At 35.7% G+C, this 22,780-nt stretch overlaps 1 protein-coding gene across 18 annotated transcripts in view; it reads left to right on the forward strand.

Annotated features, from left to right (window-relative positions):
• Nucleotides 1–22,780, forward strand: part of Cdh18 (cadherin 18) — a 904,392-nt gene that overhangs the window by 54,843 nt on the left and 826,769 nt on the right. For 15 of the 18 annotated variants that reach the window (XM_031359900.1, XM_031359898.1, XM_031359903.1 and 12 more), the window contains one exon: nucleotides 2,763–2,921. The gene's annotated coding sequence lies outside the window, so the exon portion shown is untranslated. Of the gene's footprint in view, nucleotides 1–156; nucleotides 648–1,811; nucleotides 1,925–2,585; nucleotides 2,620–2,762; nucleotides 2,922–22,780 lie in introns of those variants that run through there. The other 3 variants (XM_031359913.1, XM_031359911.1, XM_031359912.1) reach the window with 3 other exon arrangements.

The following is a 22,780-nucleotide window of genomic DNA, read 5'->3' on the forward strand; positions in this document are numbered from 1 at the left end:
GTGGGGCCAGCCTGGTCCCTGCAGGACTAAAACTGACTAAGACAGTGTTCCTTCCCCAGTCACATTGAAACCAGCAATTCCTCGGTAACTACTGGAAACCTTGTGTAGCATTTCACTCAGAAACTATCATGCCATGATCATCTCTTTACTCTAAACAGTAATTATTCATGCATTTTATATTAAATAAATATCTTTCAAGCAACAACTACATCACAACATCATTCTCAGAAAACTCATTGGAAGATAATTGTCTGTTTCTATCATTCAGCTAGTAATAGAGTAGGAAATTAGGATAACAACAAAAGAGAGAGAGTTAAACTAATTATAATTACTTTGAAATACATGTTGATATAGAAACATAAAATACATGGGCATGTGACATTTATCATCTACTATATTTCAGATATCAATCACCATATGGAAATGTGAAAATTTTCCAGGTGGCCGCAGTCCATAATGGATTGCAAAACTGTCTACAGTGTTTCTTCAGAATTTCCAGTATCATTTCAATTCTACTCAAGCACATCCCAGGGACAGAGGTTGTGCCATTTGGTACACCTTGTAAACAGTCTGTTTTCATATGGACCTCAAGCTAATGAAACTAATCATTTTGTTTTGCCAAGATTCCTATTGAACTGTGTGCTAAGGTGATTTGAAAATCAAGCCAGTTACCCAATCACTCTTCACTGAGCATTGGAATTACTCCATATTTTCCATCCTTTCCTTCTTTTTTTTTTTTTTTTTTACTTTTCATTCCTTTGTCCTAAATGTTATACCTGGAAGTCTTCTACTAGATACCCTCCACAATACGTCTTCTGACCTTCTCCTTGTGCCTTGTTACTTCCCTATCATATATTCTTCCATTTTTTAAGATAGTTTCTAAACATTGGGAGAAGGAATATTGAAATTTATGCTCTTTTTCTTCTTTTTAAAACACTGTATTATGTATGACAGGATTTTTCTTCTGTTATGAGGAGTCTTCATTTCTTCTTTGGGTACTTACTGCTCTATAAATTACATTTTTTTTTTGAGACAGGGTTTCTCTGTATAGCCCTGGCTGTCCTGGAACTCACTCTATAGACCAGGCTGCCCTTGAACTCAGAAATCCACCTGCCTCTGCCTCCCAAGTCCTGGGATTAAAGGTGTGTGCCACTACCGCCTAACATTATTTCTTAGTAAAGGAGATCTTTCTCCCTTGTATTTGACAGCTCAATAATTCCTTACTACACACCAGCCTATACACTCCTGTCTGATTAATTAGAGGACAATACACCAGAATTACCAAGTCACCAGGATGTCTCTTCTTACACTAGTTCATTACTTATTAGTAAAAGCAAGTGTTGGGAGCAATGAATTGCCTACTATTCACTGAATTGAGTCAAATAAATCGAGAACCCATTCTTCAAGTAGATGTTGCATTACTTTATAATTTGGAAGTTAATTAAGCCTAACTATATATTCATACATATCTTATGGCCTCTTCCCTCTTAATCCTTAAGTCATATAAGCAAGCATTAAATACTTTATCTGTATTTGCTTGCATTGCAGTTAGAAACTACTGTTTGGAATTTAATACCTCTTGGGAATTGAATTATACTAAATTATTCTACAATTTTCTTTACATGTGTAGTGGTTGATTATAAGAATGTAAACAGCCACTAAAGGCCTGGTTGATCAAGAAGGATAACAGTAAGAAAAGTGTTGGCTCTTGTATTAGAAACTGAGAAAGAATTGGGTTGAACTAACAGCCTATATTCTCTTGTCTTATTTTCTTTTGATCTTCTCCCATTTTCTGGCAGCATGTGGGAAATGAATGTACAGTCTGTTCTCCAAAGGCTTATTTTGTATTTCTTTATTATGGCCAGTCACAGCCACTGAGCAAGAAAAGTGTTACTTTAAGAAGAAAATCTTCTTAACCTTGAAGGTTTGAACTATGAGTGAGATGTTCTGTTTGATTCTCTCTGAGTTCTATTTGTAGATTTATGCTCTCAAAAAATATTTTATATACTGCCATCTGACTCATATCTTGTTTTAAAAATATCTACAAATATCATCTGTCATTTTTATGAGAAACAAAAATATTGATCACAGTTTCTCAAGAACAAAATGGATAACTCAAATCATTCAACATACTGGGTGTCCTTTAGCTGATCTGAGACACAGGTTGCTGGAGGCATCGTTGTTTCTAACACATAGGAGATTCCACTGTAGGAAGATATGCTATTGATGGCATATATTTGAGTTCAAAACATTATATTAACTCATTCATATTCTACAACATGTCTCAAATAATAAAAGAAATAGTGAATATGCATAATAATAAAATTCTATCACTTGGGAAGTAAGGGTTAAAGTTTTAAATGCAAAAATCTGTAATAACACTAAACTTGCTTTGAGCCTCTCTTCTCTCAAATCCTATTGCTAAGGGAAATAAAATAATGAAAAATACTTGGCTAAACTGCTGGCAAAACTCTTATTGTTTGTACCACTCTTGGAAAAGGCTCCTGGGACTAGCAGTGGGATCCTTGCTATTGATTGGCTGGTTAAATAGGGGACTATTAGCTTCAGACAGGCTAGATTGATTACACAGCAGCAGCAGGAGCTAAGACTTAGAGCTGAGTGAGCATCAGAGAGAGAGAGAGAGAGAGAGAGAGAGAGAGAGAGAGAGAGAGAGAATTGCTCTGTTGCTGCTGGTGCCGGATAATCCTGCTTCCCAGCTGCCTCAGTCAACAACTTACTGACTGCTTTTTCTTTTACAAAAGGATGTCAGCTCTGAGAGCCAGCGAGAAATAACAGACTTCACCTTGGAATAGCTCAACACACTCGTGCAGCATTAAAGCAGATTTCAAGAGAAAACAAAAATCAAGCCCTAACCCACCTCTTCATTTCTACATTGCAAAGAGAACAGTTTCATGCTCCAGGTAAGGAAATTATTACCATTTTTTCCATGTGTTTCTTTTTAGACAGCCACAGTATGATACATAGTAGCTAAGCTTGCTTTCAAAACTGAATTTGCAGTAGAGCATTAGAGTCAAATCTATGAAGTATAATGTCATGTGTTTAAATGAATATATTTCCAGGTTTTGCACAAGTGCATGCACTTTTTAATACAATCATCACATGACATGTTTATGCAGTACATTCTCCACATATGGAAGAGAACTAAGCCAAATCTGTCCTTAAAATAGTAAGGGCATTCTAGTGCCAGTATTCAAACATGTTCAGAAATATTCCTTTTTTTGCTGTTAAATAACTTTGATAATCGAAACCTATCAAGAAAGACCATTATTGCATGAACTGTAAGTTTAAATTTGATGCAGACATAGAAGCTACTGTCTGCTCTTTGGTTGGTTATTCTTTCTGAAATCTATCTTCTCAGTTCAACTTTAACTTTTCAGAGTAAGCAAGCTGTGTCCCAGCAATGTGACATTAGACTGCCCTTATATTGGGGCTGTGTATGTTGTGTTTGTTCTTGAAAAAGTCCTGTGCAAGGGAATGAAATTTGATTCCTGAGATGCTTAGGCATTCTGGAGTTCACTGTGAGCTGCAGTCCTATCCATTAATATTTAAAGTGTCAGAGATGGTATGTGCAGGCAAAGGGCCTGTGAAAACATGTGGTCTTTCCAGTATGAAATTCTTGCCTGGCAGCAGGGTTTTAGAAAATGAATTCTCAAGAAATTGTTGGAATGGAACAGGCATAAGGGCTGGAGCAATGTAGTACTGATAGAGATGACTGACCTTAGGGTGTGGGTCAAATATCAACTGCAAGGAGATAACGTAGTGATGAAAGGGGTCTATTTCTTGCTTGTGGGAAGTAAAATGATTTGTGATATTGTGTAGGGGTATTTACTTTGGGATCAATGAAAAGCTAATATATGGTGAGAGCTTTTCTGCTCTTTGGAGTGAGGTTCCTTAGGATGATCCTTTCATTAGAGAATATAACACTACGTGTTATGTGATCAAAACTTTTTAGTATGTTATTCCATTTTTTTAAATAATCACGATTGCCAAGCCTCTAGGGAATAAAATATTTGAAGTTAAGAACCTGCCATAGTCTGACTGTTACATTTGTGGTACTTATCACACTTTGGATTTATTTTTAAAATCATATATGCAAAACATATTTCTTCATTATATCACATTGTGTTTCAGTTATGCTTTTAGATGCTCGGATAGTGCTATTGGTCATATCAATACATAAGAGAATAATAATAAAGTAAATAGAAATTACACAAAATATGGCTTGACTAGAGCTATATAATCTCTCTCTCTCTTTCTCCCCCCCTCCTCTCTCTCTCTCTCTCTCTCTCTCTCTCTCTCTCTATATATATATATATATATATATATATATATATATATATGCAGCTATGTGGTACTGTTTATTATTTTAAATTGAGTCACTTGAACAAATTCTTATGTTTTCTTTTGACTATTATGATTAATAATCTATCATCAAACTTGGAACTGAAGGCATGCTAGCATATACATTTATTGATGTGATAGGGTTATCTATAACAGAACCTCAATGCTTGTTTTAAATTTACTATATCCATTACTGCAGTCAACATCCTGTCTTAATTATGCTTTCTGGAGAGTATGTCAAAATTGTCAGTAGTATTATGCAAATTTTATTTTATGCAAATTATTTGGTTTATCTTCTAAGAAGACATAACTTAATTTCTACTAAATGATTAATTCATTTTAACAATATTATATATGTATTTAAACTTAATACTTTTCTCACAACAATGTACAAATCTGTTTTTATAGCACAATTTTCTTACTTCTTTGTACGTTATATTGTATTATTCTATAAAAGAGACTACTCAATTGTATTGTATGTTTTTCTCTACTTATTTAAATTTTAGTATGAATATATGTAAATATTTATAGTATTTTTCTATAAGAAGTACATTCTTCTTTTAAAAGCTTTTGGAAATAACATCATAACCCCTGTACATCTCATATTCTCCCAACACACTCAATGTTACTTTTATTCTTCTATTATTTCTTACAAAGTTGCAATTTCTATTAGATTATTTGATGCCCCATGTAGTTAGCAGGAAATAGTTAATGACTGGAGCAAGAGAGATCTTATTAAATCAGCAGTTCAATTTCCAGCAATTTAATTAACATACCCCCTGCATTCTGTATTTTTTCTCTGCAAACAAGGACAAGGAAGTCTAGTGTCCTGGGAGTGAGACACCTAAAGGGTTATTCAGAGTCTGAAATGTACAGTTTACTCAATCAGTTCATCTTCAGTTTCTCTTCTCTCTTTGTGTTTGTGAGAGAGGTCGATTTGACCTTTTATTCACCTTCTCATTAACTCCCATAGTATCAGGTGTCTCTCCTGATTACTCATTTTGACCACACTGAAAGAAAAATTGAGAAAGGATGCTTGCTTCTGTTTCTGTAGCTCTCTGAACCATTAGGGGGCTCTTTCTCCCTGTGTTATACTCCGTGAAGCACAGTGAGGTGATGCTGCCTTCTTGCTGCATTTATTCTGTTTGGAAGGCATGAATACTTCAGACATTTTTCTAGTGCCACCCACAAAACAGAAACTTTTAAGGTTTGTAAGAAGTCTATTTTCAAAGGAAAATAAACGTATCTTCTGCTTCTCATGCCTTGAATTTGTTAATGTATATAAATATTTAACCTCTAATAGCTCAAATATAACCATGCTTATTTAGTGAAATTTAAAGGTTTTGTGCTAAGGAGAGACCATTATAAATAATCTAAGAAACTTATTTTGGCATTATTCTCAAATATCTGTGTCCAAGGCAAAGACTCTCCCTGAATGCTGCTTTTCAAGTACTCTCATAAAGAGCAAACAGAATCAAGCTAAGAGAGAGGATTAGCTATTGTCTATATCAAAAAGTACAGGAGAACAGGAAATAAAATGTTAGGATCAGTGTCAATCTACATGCAGGGAGTGCATTTTTTAAATTTTGAAACATGCTTTTTTTTTTTTGTAATTGTAACTGTGAACTGTCATGGGCATAAACAACATGTGCTATAACAACTGATTGTAGGACAAAATGGTGGCCCTCATATCACTTTCAGACACAGTTGTTCTTGAGATGCACTGTGGCCTTTCTTCTAGGAAGGCAACCTGCTTTTTCCTTCTCTATTATAGCCTGAAGATGATCACTTAGTGCAAAGCTTGTCTCGATATTCAACAATACTATATGAGACAAATATTAGCAATCTATTTGGTGGATTGATGTAAGGCTTATATTATTGATCTGTACATTTATATATGCTAAAAGGAATAGATATTAGAACTATGTGATATGTTATAGAACATCTTAAATCTATCTATATCAGCAATTCTCAGCCTATGTGTCATGATCCCTTTGACAAACCTCCATTTCCAAAAATTTACACAATGATTCCTAATAGTAGCAGAATTTCAGTGATGTAGCATCAAAAATAATTTTGTAGTTGAGCATCACCACATGAGTAACTGTATTAACTGCACTAAAGGGTTGCAGCATTAAGAAGGTTGAGAAGCACTCATCTAGATAAATGTTACTTATTGGCAGGCTTATGAATGGGAATTCTCCTACTGAAAATTCATTGTCAAATGGTATGAAGAAGGTTTTGGTAACTTCACATTTTTCCCACAACATAGTCTGTTATATTAAATTAACACAGTCTGTTATATTAAATTAACACAAGGTTGATGATAAGAGCTAAACTTAAATATGGTCAATAAATAAAGTGCAAAATTTGCATTTAAATGTGTATGTAGGTCAAATTTTGCCTAGAATGAAAAGAATAATACATTCACATATTCATGCTTTCAATTCAATAAGTGAAAATACCACTGAAGTATAGTATGTCTTATGTCACCTGATACAGAAATAACTTTTTTCAAAATGTATGTTTGTGTATGTGTGTGTGTGTCTCTGTGTGTATGAGTGTGTGTGTGTGTGTGTGAGTGAACATGTGTGCCTTGTTGTGTGTGCATGCATACCAATGTATGCATGTGTTATGCAGATGCAGATGTAACTTCCTCTCCATATGTCGGAAGTGCAAACAGAGCATCAGCTGAGTTGGTCTATCATTCTCCACCTTATTCTCTTAATAGGAACTCTTGCATTGAACCTTGACCTATGCTAGTAACCAGTAAGCATCTGTGTTCATCTTATTCTGAATCTCATCCCTGTGTCTGGCCAAACAAGCTTGAACAATTTACCTAGCAATTTTTAAACAATTTAATTTTTTACTTACTCACTTTACATCCTACTTACTGCCCAGCGCATCACAGTCACCCCCACCCACAATCTTTCCCCCACTCCCTCCCTTTGGGGCTCTCAGAGTGTGAACCACTACCGAAGAACATACACTGGCCTCCCTAGTCATATGAAGGAGATGTGTAGCTTTGTCTTCATGTGGTTCCTGAACTACTGGAAAGGATGGTATCCCTAATACAGTTGTCTGTACTTGGGACACCAAGCATCTTAATTGGATGTTGGGGATTTGAACTCTGGTGACATGTTAGTGCAACATATACTTTTATTCTTTTGAGCAATTCTCCTAGTTTGTAGAGTAGGGATGTGGGTGACATTCTACAATAGGTCAGTAGCAGATATGAAAAGGAAGTGAGAAGTTTCTGTCTTACTAAGTCCTGTGCAATGAACTGAGATTGATAATACTGCATAAGCAAAAGTGTTTGTATCTTGTTGAACTTTCCAATGAACTGACGTGTGTGTACTCTGAGATTATCTTTCAGTGTTCTCATTTTAAAAGATTTATTTATTTATTTATGAGATATTCATGAGAATTATGTCTCTGTACCATATTAGTTCAATCACTGTGGCTATCTGTGATCACTGAGAAATAAAGTTAGGGATGTTTACAAACCATCAAATGTATGCTGAGAATCAAACCCATCCTCTGTATTAGGGGGCCAGTGCTCTTCAGTACTGCACAATCTCTCCAGTTTGAGATTTGTTTTATATCAGAGTTTTGTTTTGTTTTTTAATTTCAACAAGTGTTTTTTTCTATGTTTAATATTTCCTATGATTTAAGCCCCGAAACAGGTGTCTCTGTGATCAGTTTTTGTTATTTTATATCAAACTTTCTCTATGACCTTAGATATGTGCATGAAGTTTCTCTGGTACATTGTTTTCAGTTCATTTGAATTCTTCCTTGAGTCATGCAAGTTAATATTTGAATACTATTCTTCATAATATGAAATATGAATGGGAGGATTAGGGCACAGAGTTTCTTAGACTAATACAAGATAATGAATTTGAGTATGGTACTCTTTTTATTAATCATAATATGGTTAAGGTAGATTTAAGTGTTATCACATGGTTTCCGTATGTATCAATGCAGAGCATAGAAAGAAAGTTCCAATTCTCACCTTTTGTTTAAACAGAAAAACATATTGAAATTGTCCAGAAATTAACAGTAGTAGATAATAGATTTGTTTTCAGCATGTCAGATGTGTTTCAGGAATGTTTACATATAACTGCTTTAGAAATAGGTAAATTTTAGAATGATTTTAGGTGTAAAGAAAATAAGATTATGCATTGGGGAGGCCTAGTACCAGCTCTTGTATGCTGCTTGGTTGGTGGTTCAGTGTCTGAGAGATCTCAGGTCTGGGGAGCGGGGGAAAGGTTAGTTTAGACTGCTGGTCTTGTCACCCTCCTCTGCAACTTTTTCCACCCTTTTCCTAATTCAACCTCAGTCTGTTGGTTGGGTGTAAGTATCTGTCTGTCTCAGTCAGTTGCTTGTTGGGCCCCTCAGGGCAGCCATGCTAGGCTCCTGTCTATAAGCACACCATAGCACCAGTAATAGTGTCAAGCCTTGGCGCCTGCCTTTGAGGTGGATTCCAAGGTGGGCTTGTCACTGGACCTCCTTTCTCTCAGACTCCACTTTTGTTTCTACAGTTCTTTTAGACAGGAACAATTCTGGGTCAGAGTTTTTCACTGTAGGATGGCCACCACATCCCTCCACTTGATGCCTGTCTTTCTGCTGGAGGTGGACTCTACAAGTTCCTTCTCCTCACTGTTGGGCATTTCGTCTAGGGTCCCTCCTTTAGAGTCCTGAGAGTCTCTCGTCTCCCAGCTCTCTGGTACATCCTAGAAGCCCCCCTCCCACACTCTGAGGTTGCATGTTTTCATTTACTCTGCTGGTTCTTAGGGCTTCACTCTTGTTTTTTCCTCCCAATACCTGATCATGTTCCCTTTTCCCCTCTGTTTCCCCTCTCCTTCACAGGTCCCTTCCTCTCTCTACACCCTGAGATTGCTTTCTTCTCCCTCACAAGTGGGATGAAAGCATCCTCACTTAGACCCTTCTGTTTGTTAACCTTCTCAAGTTCTGTGGATTGTATCCTGAGTAATCTATACTTTTTTGGCTAACATCCATTTATTAGTGAGTATACACCATGCATGCCCTTTTGGTTATGAGTTTCCTCACTCAGGATTATATATTATTCTAGTTCCATCCATTTGCCTGATAAATTCAGGATGTCCTTGTTCTTAATAGCTGAGTAGTGTTCCAGTGTGTAAATGAAGCACGTTTTCTGTATCCATTCTTCTGTTGTGGGACATCTGGGTTTTCTTCAGCTTCTGGCTATCAAAAATAAGACCTCTATAGACATAGTGGAACGCATGTCCTTGTGGCATGGTGAGGCATCTTTTGGGTGTATGCCCAAGAGTGCTATAGCTGGATCTTCAGGTAGATCTAGTTCCAGTTTTCTGAGAAATCTCCAGAGTGATTTCCAGAGTGGTTGTACCATTTTGCAATCTCACCAGCAATGGAGGAATGTTCCTCTTTCTCTACATCCTCTCCCACATGTGTTATCACCTGAAGTTTTGATCTTAGCCATTCAGATTGGTATAAGGTAGAATCTCAGGGAAGTTTTGATTTGAATTTCCCTGTTTACTAAGGACTTTGAACATTTCTTTAAGTGCTTCTACATCATGATTCCTCTATTGTGAATACTCTCTTTAGTTCTATATCCTAATTTTTTTTTTGGCTTGGGTTGTATTTTTTTTTTTTTTGGATGTTAGCTTCTTACGTTCTTTATATATTTTGGATATTAGCCCTCTATCGGATGTGGGATTAGTGGATTGTTTTCCTAATCTGTGGGTTCCGAAGTTGTCCTAGTGACTATGTCCCTTTGGCTTATAGAAGCTTTTCAGTTTCATGAGGTCCCATTTAATAATTCTTGATCTTAGAGCCTGAGCCTTTGGAATTCTATTTAGGAAATTTTTCTTCTGGACCAACACATATACAGAAGAAGACTGCCTGGACTGACCTCAGTGATAGAAGATGTATCCAACACTTAAGAGACTTTAGGTCCCAGGGATTGGGAGGTGGGAGAGTTGGGACATCCTCTTGCAGACTGGGAGAGGGAGGGGAGGAGGAATGGGATGAGGAATGGTCTGTAGGGGTTATTGACTGGACTGTAAAAAATATTATTATTATTATTATTTTTTGTACAGGGTTTCTCTGTATAGCCCTGGCTGTCCTGGAACTCACTCTGTAGACCAGGTTGGCCTTGAACTCAGAAATCCTCCTGTCTCTGCCTCCCAAGTGCTGGGATTAAAGGCATGTGCCACCACTGCCTGGCTAGACTGTAAAAAATGTTAAAGATAAAAAATAAAGAAAAAGAAAAAGAGTACTTGTTGCTCTTTCAGAAGACCCAGGTTTCTACATAGTGGCACCCAACTATCTGTAATTCCAAATTAGGGGACCTGACACCGTGCTCTGGCCCTTTGCAAGCCTACACATGGTACATATATGTACATACATACCGGCAAAACATTCATGTGTGTATGTCTACAAATAACTTTTAAAAAGATAATAGGATGCTGTAGTGATGGTTGCTATATGGCTGCTTTTATATGTCAACTTGACTGGAGCTAGTGTCATCAGAGAGAAAGGAGGAAATGCCTCCAGGAGATGCAGTTGTAAAGCATATTCCCAATTAGTGATCCGTCAGTGGGGGAAGACCCAGCCCTTTGTGAGTGGTATCATCCCTCAGCTGATGTCCTGAATTTTATAAGAACTCTTGCTGAGCAAGCCATAGAAAGGAAGCCAGTAATCAGTACTTCTCCATGGCCTCTGCAACAGCTCCTGCCTCCAGGTTCCCGGGCTTGTTTGAATTCCTGTCCTGACTTCCTTTGGCGATGAACAGCAAAATGTAGGAGTAAGCTAATCCTTTCCTTTCCCTGCCCACCCCCGCAAAAAAGAAAGAAAAAACATAAGATTAAAACTAGTATTTTCTTATGTGTTCTTATCCCCACTTTATATCGCTATCTATACTGCTTTTCTGTTAGGAACATCTTGCCTTTGTGTGGCTGATACTGTAACTGATAGCTCAAGAAATTTACTCAAGCTATTGGACCATTATGTTTCCATATTCTTTAGTTTTGCTAAGATGTACCATTCACATCATGTGTTGGAGAGGCTTTATCCTCTCAGAGTGTCAGGTATCTGCCAAAGTAATATTGCATGCATACTTTTTATTGCCTTGTGCTGCCCTTTGCCTGACACATCTCTGCTTACACAGTTCTTTCTGGGGAAATTTTGCCATTTTATTATTTTGTCCACAGCTTTGCCTTTAATAGACTTGCATAATGCTATAACCCATGTAAGGCAGTATAATGTTTTTTGAATGGCTTTCTTCATAGAGCATTATGAATTTCAAATTGTTTATATATTTCCATTGTTTGAAGGCTTATTTCTTTTTATATTGCCAAATAATATCCTACTAAATGGTTGGAACAGTTTTCTTCTCATCCATGCAGTGACAACAATGTCTCTTGGTTCTTTAAAATTTGGGGAATCATCAATCAATGTTTTGTGAACATGTTTTGGACAGAATTTGTTTGTTTGTAAATTTCAGCTAATAAAGGGAAATTTTTATGATTATGATTGCCTGACTGTGTGCTATCTGCAGTTTAATCCAATAAGAAACTATAAGCTAGTCTTCCTAACATTATGCTATGCTTGGGTTTCCAATAGTAAATAATGAAAGTTATTGTTCCACATAATTATCAGATTTTTGTGTTTCTAGATTTTCATATTATTAAAAATTACTTTAATTTTTGAGATTATAATGTAATTATGAACTTTTCGCTTTCTCAATTAAAACCCTTCTATATACCCCTCCTGGCTCTTTTTCAAATTGATGGCTTAACAGATGTGTAGTATGTCTTGTTGCTTTTAGCATATACTTCTGAGTGTTTATACCAACTCATTCACTGTTGTGAAAGATATCAAACAAATTTTAATCTGCAGAATACATTTCTATAGGCAACTGGCATGTTATTTCAGACAATTTTTTTTATACTTGCTAAACAAATGTAGGAATATGGAAGTTTAAAACCAGGGTAGTTCTTTAGCTCTTTATTTACTAACATTATTTGTAAATTGTAATTAGAAGTAAAAATAGAGTAACAGAATTAAATAGACATATTTTTTGGTCAAATATAATTTCACTATTTTCCCTTCTCTTTTCTCCCACCAAAACCTCTTGCTTCCTTTCAAATTCATGGTCCCTTTAGAATGATTGTTATACACATATGTACCCTTTATAAACGGAGCCTATTTAGTCCGTATAATGTCACTCTTACATATGTTTTCAGGGCTGAGTAGTTGATACTGCATAACTAATTGGCATGGTTTTCCCTAGCTTAGATAATTTCTCCAATTCTCAGCATTCTTTAGATGCTCATGGTTCTTAATGTAAGTTGGAGGCTTCTTTCATTTTCTCTGTACACTTTAGCAAATCTAACATAGTCCTTGTTCAGCTTATATTTAGGCAATCATGGTAATGAGACTTTATGGGTATAGCTTCTGATATTCCTAAGAGATACAACCTCATAGCCACTCCCTGACTCTCTGGCTGTGAAAATCTTTCTTCTCCTTCTTTCTCTCTCTCTCTCTCTCTCTCTCTCTCTCTCTCTCTCTCTCTCTCTCTCTTTCTTTCTTTTTCGTTTTTTCTTTTTGACCACAAGTAATTATAATCTAGGATAATTGAGCTTCATTTTTTTATTAGATATTGTCTTCATTTACATTTCAAATGATTTCTCCTCTCCTGGTTACCCCTCCGAAAAAATATCAAATACAAAAACCAATTCTTTTTCAATGACCCTTGAACTTTAGGTACAGAATTTTTGTTACAGATACATCCATTAGGCCTGGGTTATACCAATCCCTATATATAAATATAGTCCTGACTCTTATTATTAAGAAAACTGCTGTTGCAATAGATGGAGACCATTACAGAAATCCAGGTCTTGAGAATTTTTATGCTTTTGAACATAAAGCTTACATTGTTGACTAAATATGTATTATGAGTTAATTACATCCTTATATTGATATTGTGTTACTATTATATGGAAAACCAATCCTCTTTTAAAGCTGAAGAGTACAATATCTGCCATATATATTGATGTTTATGATTGGAAGAAATACATTGAAACTTGTAGTATAAACAATTTAAACTTATCCTTGACTAGCTTACAGATAAATGGGACTCTGGCTATGGTTATTTTATTTTGCTTTGACAATTACTGGAGGCAGGGCTATCACCTGTAATCTACTATTTTAAATACAGGCCTGGCTACCTCTGCAGTGGTATACCCCAGATACTTGCTGTTTCTCGTGGCTCTAACTCATGAGTCCTCTCCATGGCAGCTTCTTCTCTTCTCTCTTTCTTCCTCTTTCCCCTAGTCTCTCCTTCAACAAGGTCACTGCAAAACTACCTACCTCTAATCACTCCAGTCACTGGCTGAAGCAAATTTGATTTAACCAATAGTTTTAAATCAAGGGACAAGGTTTGTACAACAAAAGCTGGGGAACATAAGAAGTCTCTGATAGGCCTAGACCGTTGAGCATAGAATTTATCTTTACAGTATATAACAGAAGATCAAACCATTACAGAAGCTGAGGTTCTTAGTAAAAGACACAACTTTTGACCATGGTCTCATGCTTCATGGGTTCTTTCCATTCCTTCTTCATTATCTCATTGAAGAAAGGAGAGAGTTTAATCTGTTGAACAGTTTTGTGTTCAAATCCTTGTGTGCATGTGTGGAGCTTATAAACGTAGAGTATGCCAATTAACTTCTCTTTCAACTTACTAAACATACCATGCTATTGTATCTATTATGAAATTAAATGTAATGTGAATAATGCCCTTAAAAATGAAAAGTGCTATAAATAAACATGAAGTCCTTGTACAGTATATTGAATATATTCCTCAGAAAAAAAATATAAAACTTTGGGGGGAAAGCATTTTAAGGACTGGAGTGATGGCTCAGTGCTTAAGAGCACTGACTACTCTTCCAGAGGTCCTGAGTTAATTCTCAGCAACCACATGGTGGCTCACAACCATCTGAAGGGGGATTGGATGCCCCTTTCTTATGTGTCTGAAGATAGCTACAGTATATTCACATACATAAAATAAATAAATAAATCTTTAAAATAAAGTAATCATTACTAATCTAGTCTAATAAAATGTAACAGATTTTTTAAAAAATAAAAAGGTAGCATTTTAAGACAGAAACCACACAAAGATACCAATTTAACCTCTCTCTTTCTCCCCCTCTTCTCCTTTTCCATCTCCTACTCTCTCTCTTTTCTCTCAGTTGAAAATATGTTAATCTTGGAGCCAAATATTTGGATCACTTTCCATCTTGAAAAGTTAAATTTTTGAAGCTTCCTAAGGCAATGAGCACACAGGAAACAATGTATCAGGATCTACTCAATCTACCCCTGTGTTCTTCTATGTATTTACATAAGTGTATTCATTCATGCACTTATCCCCAGTAAGTTGACATATTCTGAATTCTGCTCTTTGACATCATTAAACAATGTACATTTGGTTATAATACTACTTTTAATAAGGAGTGTACTCAAGGTCTAATTTCTACTATCTAACTGTAGAATTCTTTTGAATCAAATCAATATCACTTTTGGTTTTGGTTGGAATCATAGAAAGAGCAATTTATTGCCAAGAATATATTCTGAGAAACTAAACCTAAAATCTACAGAGAGAAGAACAATTTGAACTACAGCAGCAAAATTATTTCTGAGAGTAAATATTTTTTTTTGAAATTAAATTACAAAATTCCATTTTGCAATCCATTTGTAAGAAGTAGCACAGGACACAGTCACTCACATCTAGGACTTTTCAACAGACAAGAGACATTGTATGTAGGTAGGATGCATGATTTAGTTAGAATATTGCCTCTCTCTCTCTCTCTCTCTCTCTCTCTCTCTCTCTTTCTCTCTCTCTCTCTCTCTGAGTGACAGAGTAAGATGTTCCCAAGAAGGAGCAGAAAAGGGACAATGTTTTTTAGATTTGAGGTATATAAATGTGGGCTATTCATTAATTCTGGTCCTACAAAGAGAAAACTAACAAACTTGAAATGATTTCTCAACATTGCTTAAATATAACAGATTGAATCATATATGCATATATACCTATACATATATATAAACACTTGTGTATATGTATATGTAAAAATCTAAAAATCTTGTTAATATATAAAAGTATCAAGGCCTTACTGTTTTTTGAAACTGTGTTTCATTCTATGCAATTCATAAATTTCATTCTATGCAATTCAAGTAGCCATGACAATGAATAAAAATAGACTAAGATCCTCCATCTGCATAACAAGATAGAAAATTGTATCACTCATCCACCTATTTTCTTTGATATCCTTCCATGTTCTCTTCTGAGAGTCTGGGCTTAGGCTTGCAAAGAACATTTATTCTTTTTGGATTCCTTTCTTTAGATTCTGCCAAGAATAGTATAGAGTTTGAAGGCAAGCTGAATAAAGGGACCCTCGTTTTCTTGCTTTGGGTCGCTCTTGTGATTTTAGAGTTTTCTTCGACTTACACAATGCCTCCAAAACCTTTGCTTCCCATTTCTGTCTGCTTCTGAAACTCTCGGGAATCAGATCACAGGAACTAGGGAAGATTGAACATGAGTCTTCGTTTTCATCTGCCCCCACTCCTCCATCTTTCAGGTGTTTACATGCTTTCAAGCAGCTGTCCTTGCTTGAAATTAAATGTTTCAAAGTACTTTGTTTAACAAATAAGAAGGAGTTCAATTCAGAAAGAGTAGATTTGTTCTATTGGCTTAAATGCATTTATTGTTACCTAAAGGAAGTGAGAAAAGTTGTGAGGGATGCTTCTTTTATTCTTCCTTTACTTGTATTTTCAGTCCACCTAGATATATATTACAATCCCTGGGGAAATAACCCTTGTACTATGTGAATTCTTGACTCAACATTGATTAAATCTAATTGAGAATGGAAATTGACACTAGAAGAATTGAAACAGTAACCTAAATGGCTTATGCATAATGATTCCAAGTTATTTGTATGATCACACCCTTGTCCTTGAGGAATAATGAGCTATTTGTTATTAGTAAATGGAACCATTTTAGCATGTAATGTTTCCAATCAGTCAAATAGTCAATCAAATCTACTGGTGTTGGTGAAGAACCTCTGGAAGCGTGGCTGCAAAACCTCTGTTAACTCCTAACTGTTTACTTGCACTGCTGACTCTGAGAATGTAAGGGGAAATTTGTCATTTTCACTGTATTTGAGAGCTTAGAGGTAAGCAAGAAAACAAGCCAAGAAAAGCACACACATGAAAGCCTGTCTTTAAATCATTAGATCAGATTGTTTCAAGAGAGTCAGAAAGCTTCTAAAGGCAGCTGAGTGGTTTAGGGTTAAGCTGAGAAGCTTAAAACACTGAGTTTCCCTGAGCCTCTCTTGACATCCTTCCTTCTTTGCCTGAGGAGATCAAGCTGACCTGGCTTGTAAATAAGGTAGGAAATCATTTGAGGGAGTAGGCCTGCAAAGGTCTCCCAATTTTCTTCATATTTACCTTTCCCCTGTTTCCTGACCTCATTAATTAGACCTGGAGCTTACTACACCCAGGCAACATAGGTAATTGTATCTTCTCTAAGATTAACAACATCCTCTAAAACAACTTTAAAGTTCGTTAATTAATATTCCTGAAAAGCTAGGTAATATTAGTAGATTCTTAAAGAATTAGATCGAAGTTGAAAAAAATAGAATATTAGATTTGAATAAACTTCATTACCTGAATAACATACCAGGAATTTTGTTCAGTAGATTTGATTCCATTCCGGAAAATGATTCCAAATATTTATGTAGTTGGTGACTAAAATATGCACAAATCTCAGTTAGTGTCTTTAAATTTGAATAATGTGATCACAAGGAAATTAACCTTTACTATGATTTGCTGATGTAATTTATTTTTTAATTTATGAGTTATTTATTTGAAAGTTCTAATAAAATTTTAGAGACTATCATAAGGGGAAAATATTATGTGTTAAAAAGTACTTATTAAATATATTCTATTACTTAGTCATATGGAACATCATGTTTGTTATATTTCCGCAGGATAATGTGAGTAGGTAGAAACACCTTCACTGTTGCTGCTCAATATTTGAGCAGTCGAGGCCATGCAGCAAAGCCAAATGCCAGAGCTGAGAGGAACCACTTACCGAGTAAACTGGAGGAGCAAAACACTAGTAGGACTGTTTATACATGAGAAAACTGTTTCACAACCAGTTGCTTAAGTCGAACATGTGAATAAGAACCTTAAATATATCAGCACACATTTTTTCAAACCCAAGGAATTAAAACTATTTACCCTAATAACCAGTTCTTTTATTCAGTTCCATTTTTCTTTCTTATGTTCCTTCATGAAACAAAGAAAAGTAGACCACATAGTCATTAATTAAATGGAAACATAAGGATGATATTCTAGTCCAGATCATGTGTAGAAGTGTATAAATGGGACAGTAGATATGACATTTAGAGTGAAGCAGATGAGTTCAATGTGCTTGTCATGTGTGGAAAGTAGTTTATGTAGCTTACATGTTGGCATGAAAGTCATATTTTCTTCTCCAGCTTAAATAATGTCTTTATACGTGAGGTCTCATACATATACCATTAGAAAATATTTCCTGTCAACACTAATGGGATATATTGTGCCCCACACTGTCTGCTAATTTTTACCTGTATCATATTTAACAAAGTACTAATTTGATACAATGGGTTTCTTAAAAAATGAGCATACAAAGTTTGCTTTTATGGAATGAGGGTAAGGTTGAGAGGATGTTAAGGGTAAGTATAATCAAAATACTATGCATAACATTCTAAAAATCAAGTAAGTTATAAAAACAAGCAAACAAAGACTAAACCTGTTAGTTCAAGAAGCCATTGAGTTCTAGTATATTTAATTCCCAATGACTCACACTATCAGCCAGATATAATTAAGTTTAGATGTTGTTCTCCATGTGATACAGAAACAACCATACATGAAACAAGATGTGGGTAGTTAGAGCATTATACAAAATTAATTTCTACAATTTGTATGATCTATTTCCTAGGACAACTGTTATTAACCAGGAGCTAACTGTAGTTATTGAGCCAAATGGAAGACAAAAGTATGCTTATGGCACATAAACAATAATGAATAAATAAACTAAACATAAAGCACTGGTCTACTGAATTATTATTTATAATTCAATAACAACCTTAGGTGATTTGGCCCCATTTGCAAGTTATGAAGTTGTAAATAGGTTGTTTACTACAATATCACATCTAATTATTTTGTTATTAAGTAATACTACTAGATTTTTAATATTTTCAATATCTTTATAAAGGAGTTGTAAATTTTATAAAATATTTTATTGACCATATAATATTACAGGATATTGTCATTTTATTGGATATCCTCTAAACTTGATGGAAGACCTGATTGCTAAGGATAACACATACTTGAGCATTCAAAGATAGGAAGCTGGTTCTGATATGGAAACTCGATTCCTGTCATTTTAGTACTTGAAAGTTCTATGTACACCAATGGAGGAGAAAATTAAATGGTAGTCTTCTTCATTTGTGAATACTGAAAACTGTAATAATTACTGACCATACCAAACATGCCCAGTAGTGCAACATTGGTATGAATGTTCTAGGAGTGACCAACCACTTCCTCATGGGTTTTACAGGTAGAATTTGTACATTACAAAATTAACAGAGGCAAAAAGCCGTGGTGGTAAATGCTGTATGCTTATGGAATAATCTTTTGTTATTATTTTACAAAATAAACTCAGGATAAAACTATGTCTTAAGTTTATCTTAGCCATATGTAAATATACATCTCTATTGTTATCAGAGAAAATATTTTATATTGATACTAATCAATATAAAATTGCACAACAGATCAATATACAAAGATGAGTGACTATGGAGTGTAGAACATACATATTGCAATCCTTTCCTCAAAATCTCTGTAAATGTAATTTTTTTTTGCCTGATGTAATTGTCATGTCAGAGGATTACTGCTGAATAGACTTTCAAGCTCTTTCTGAACTCTGGCTGGCTGGTTCAATCCAGCTGATCTGATGTAAATTCTTCTCCAAGGTCACTGATTCAAACTGGTTTCTCTCAGCTTCTAAGTGAATTTCTCTGTTTGGTGTCAAACTAACTCTGGGTATCTGTTCTAAACTTCTGGCTCTTCTTTATTCTCTGGCTTGTTCTATCTTCACCTGCAACCTGTCATAGTAAAATGGATCTCTCTGTCTCTCTCTGTCTCTCTGTCTCTGTCTCTGTCTCTTTCTCTCTCTTTCTCTCCTTCTTTCTCTCCCCCTCTCTCCCTCTTCCTCCTTTCTTCCCTTTCTGTGTTTCTGTGTCACCCTCTTTTCCTGTCTGGTCTCATGCGAGTTGGGCATATCCAATATCTGACTTATTCTGTCAAATCTTCCTCTGATTCATAACTTTTTATGCTCCTCAACAGACTTACTTTTTAAACATAGATGCTTCTTTCTATAAACTAACCTTACCTATATTGTTTGGGATTGGAGGTGTGTATTAAGTATGTGTTTGGATTCTAGCTGTGTCACACAGACCTAGAACTTTGGTTATGATCCTTTGCCAGAGGGACCATGGTGCTGGATTAAAATTCCTCTACATATCTCTATCGTTTGGCAAGAGTGGGTAAGCATACTTTAAGAGCCAGTAGATAGCTTCACTGAAACAATAATCACTGAGCATATAGGACCATTGCACAAATGAACTTGCAGTGAGTATGACTGCATGGATGAGGTCTGCCCAATATGAACCAGCTAAAATCCTAACAAAGCTGGGCATTGAAGTCTTACCCCTAACTGAAGATGTATAGGAAAATAAAGGATGTTGCTAAAAGAAGAGTCATATTTGAAAAATATGGCCACAAAGATGCTGACTATATACTAGTACATAGTTGTATGCCTGAACACATCAAGCACCATAATGTGGAATTCAGGAGAAATATTTTCATATGTATTTTGTTGTTAACATGATGACTTTAAGAAAAACAAGAATAAAAGGTTAATGTTGATGTGTTTGTGCGTCACTTTGACAGCAGAATGTGTTTCTATTTACTACTTGATATACTTAGGAACAACCTGGGAAGACAAAGCCTTAGTTGATGGGTTTATCAGATCCAGTATGCATATATGAAAATGTGTGTGTGTGTGTGTGTGTGTGTGTGTGTGTGTGTGTGTGTGTGTTTTACTGACTCTTGATGTGGATAGAGGGACGGCACACTGTCAACAACACCAGTCCTAGACCTGGGATGTATTAGAAAGTTAGAGCAAGCCAATATATTTTCTGTTTCCATTAAAATTCTTATCATCATTTTCAGCAATACTGGACTTTGGCCAGAAAGTATAAGCTAAAACAAAAAATTCACTAAGTTCTTTTGCTAGATATATTATAACAGCAACAGAAAATAAATTTGAACACATACCTAGCACTACTGAGACATCACTCCAGCCCCTATCTAAGCATTTTTATTAGTAAAATACCAATTGATAGTTTATTATTATAGTCTATTAGTTAAAGAATGTAAGCCTGATATTAAGCAGTCTCTCAGTTGTTGCCATATTTTATTTCTAGTCATATTCTAAATGATTTACTCAGTAAATATTATGTAATATTCTTTGGTTATAGGAAGAAGTTAATATTTCTATGTATTTCAAAAACAATTTTAGAACCCTTAATATCAATTTATTTTCTCTTTTCAAGAATATATCACATGTTAATTCTTTACAGAGAAAATAATTTATTATTTTATCATATATTTGAGTACTTATGAAAAACTATAGCATGCCTTTTTGTTAATAACTGTTTCAATGAGATGAGTTCCAAAGATCTAAAATTTCTTTTCTAGAACGTCAGACTTTCAAATAAAATTCTCAGAATTATGCTTTGAAGTTTTTGTGAAAAACATATTCTTTTTAAAAACATGGATACAAGTCAGTAGTTAAAATATCATTAGACATGCTTTAGTGATCAGTTTCATGCAAAGTTCTGTTTAATCATTAAATGGAATGATTTTAATTCACAGAATTTTCTTCTCCTGTACTTCTATTATTTTTTCTCCCTTGGAAGAAGTACACAGAGGGGTGTAGGCCTTATAGTTTGAAATAGCTAGTGGAAAAACAGAGATTCCATCTCTAACCAGGTGCCAACTAAGACTTAGCATAGCTAGTTAGTTCATATTGTTGTTCATCCTAAAGGGCTGCAAATCCTTCAGCTCACTGGGACCTTACTCTAGCTCTTTCACTGGGGACCCTGTGCTCAGTCCAATGGATGGCTGTGAGCCTCCACTTCTGTATTAGTCAGGTACTGTCAGAGACTCTCAGGAGACAGCTATATCAGGCTCCTGTCAGCCAGCACTTGCTGGTATCCACAATAGTGTCTGGGTTTGATAATTGAATATGGAAAGGATTCCCAGGTGGAACAGTCTCTGGATTGTTCTTCCTTCAGTCTCTGCTCCACAGTTTGTCTCTGCAATCCTTCCATGGGTATTTTGTCCCCCCTTTTAAGAAGGAAGGAAATATCCACATGTTGGTCTTCCTTCTTCCTGAGTTTCTTGTGGTTTGTAGATTGTACTTTGGGTATTCTGAACTTCTGGGCTAATAACCACTTATCAGAGAGTGCATACCATGTGTATTCTTTTGTGATTGGGTTACCTCACTCAGGATGATATTCTCCAGATCCATCCATTTCCCCCAAAATTTTATAAATTCATTGTTTTTAATAGCTGAGTAGTACTCCATTGTGTAAATGTACCACCTTTTCTGTATCCATTCCTCTGTTGAGGGACATCTGGGCTGTTTCCAGTTTCTAGCAATTATAAATAAGGCGACTATGAACATGGTGGAGCATGTGTCCTTATTATATGTTGGAGCATCTTCTGGGTATATGCCCAGGAGTGGTATAGATGGGTCTTCTGGTAGAACTATGTCCAGTTTCTGGAGGAACTGCCAAACTGATTTCCATAGTGGTTGTACCAGCTTGCAATCCCACCAGCAATGCAGTAATGTTCCTCTTTCTCTACAACCTCTCCAGCATCTGCTGTCACCTGAAATTTTTATCCTTGCCATTCTGACTGGTGTGAGGTGGAATCTCAGGATTGTTTAGATTTGCATTTCCCTGATAACTAAGGATATTGAACATTCTTTTAGGTGCTTCTCAGTCATTCTGTATTCTTCAGTTGCAATTTTGTTGTTTAGCTCTGTACCTCATTATTTAATAGGGTTATTTGGTTCTCTGGAGTCTGACTCAGAGCTCCCAGGGACTAAACAACCAACTAAAGAGTACACATGGTGGGACCAATGGCTCCAGCAGCATATGTATAGCAGAGGATGAGCAAGTTGGTCATCAATGGGAGGAGAGGCCCTTGGCCCTGTGAAGGTTCTATGCCCCAGTTTAGG

This window comes from Mastomys coucha, unplaced genomic scaffold (assembly GCF_008632895.1).
Source record: "Mastomys coucha isolate ucsf_1 unplaced genomic scaffold, UCSF_Mcou_1 pScaffold8, whole genome shotgun sequence".
Lineage (NCBI taxonomy): Eukaryota > Metazoa > Chordata > Mammalia > Rodentia > Muridae > Mastomys > Mastomys coucha.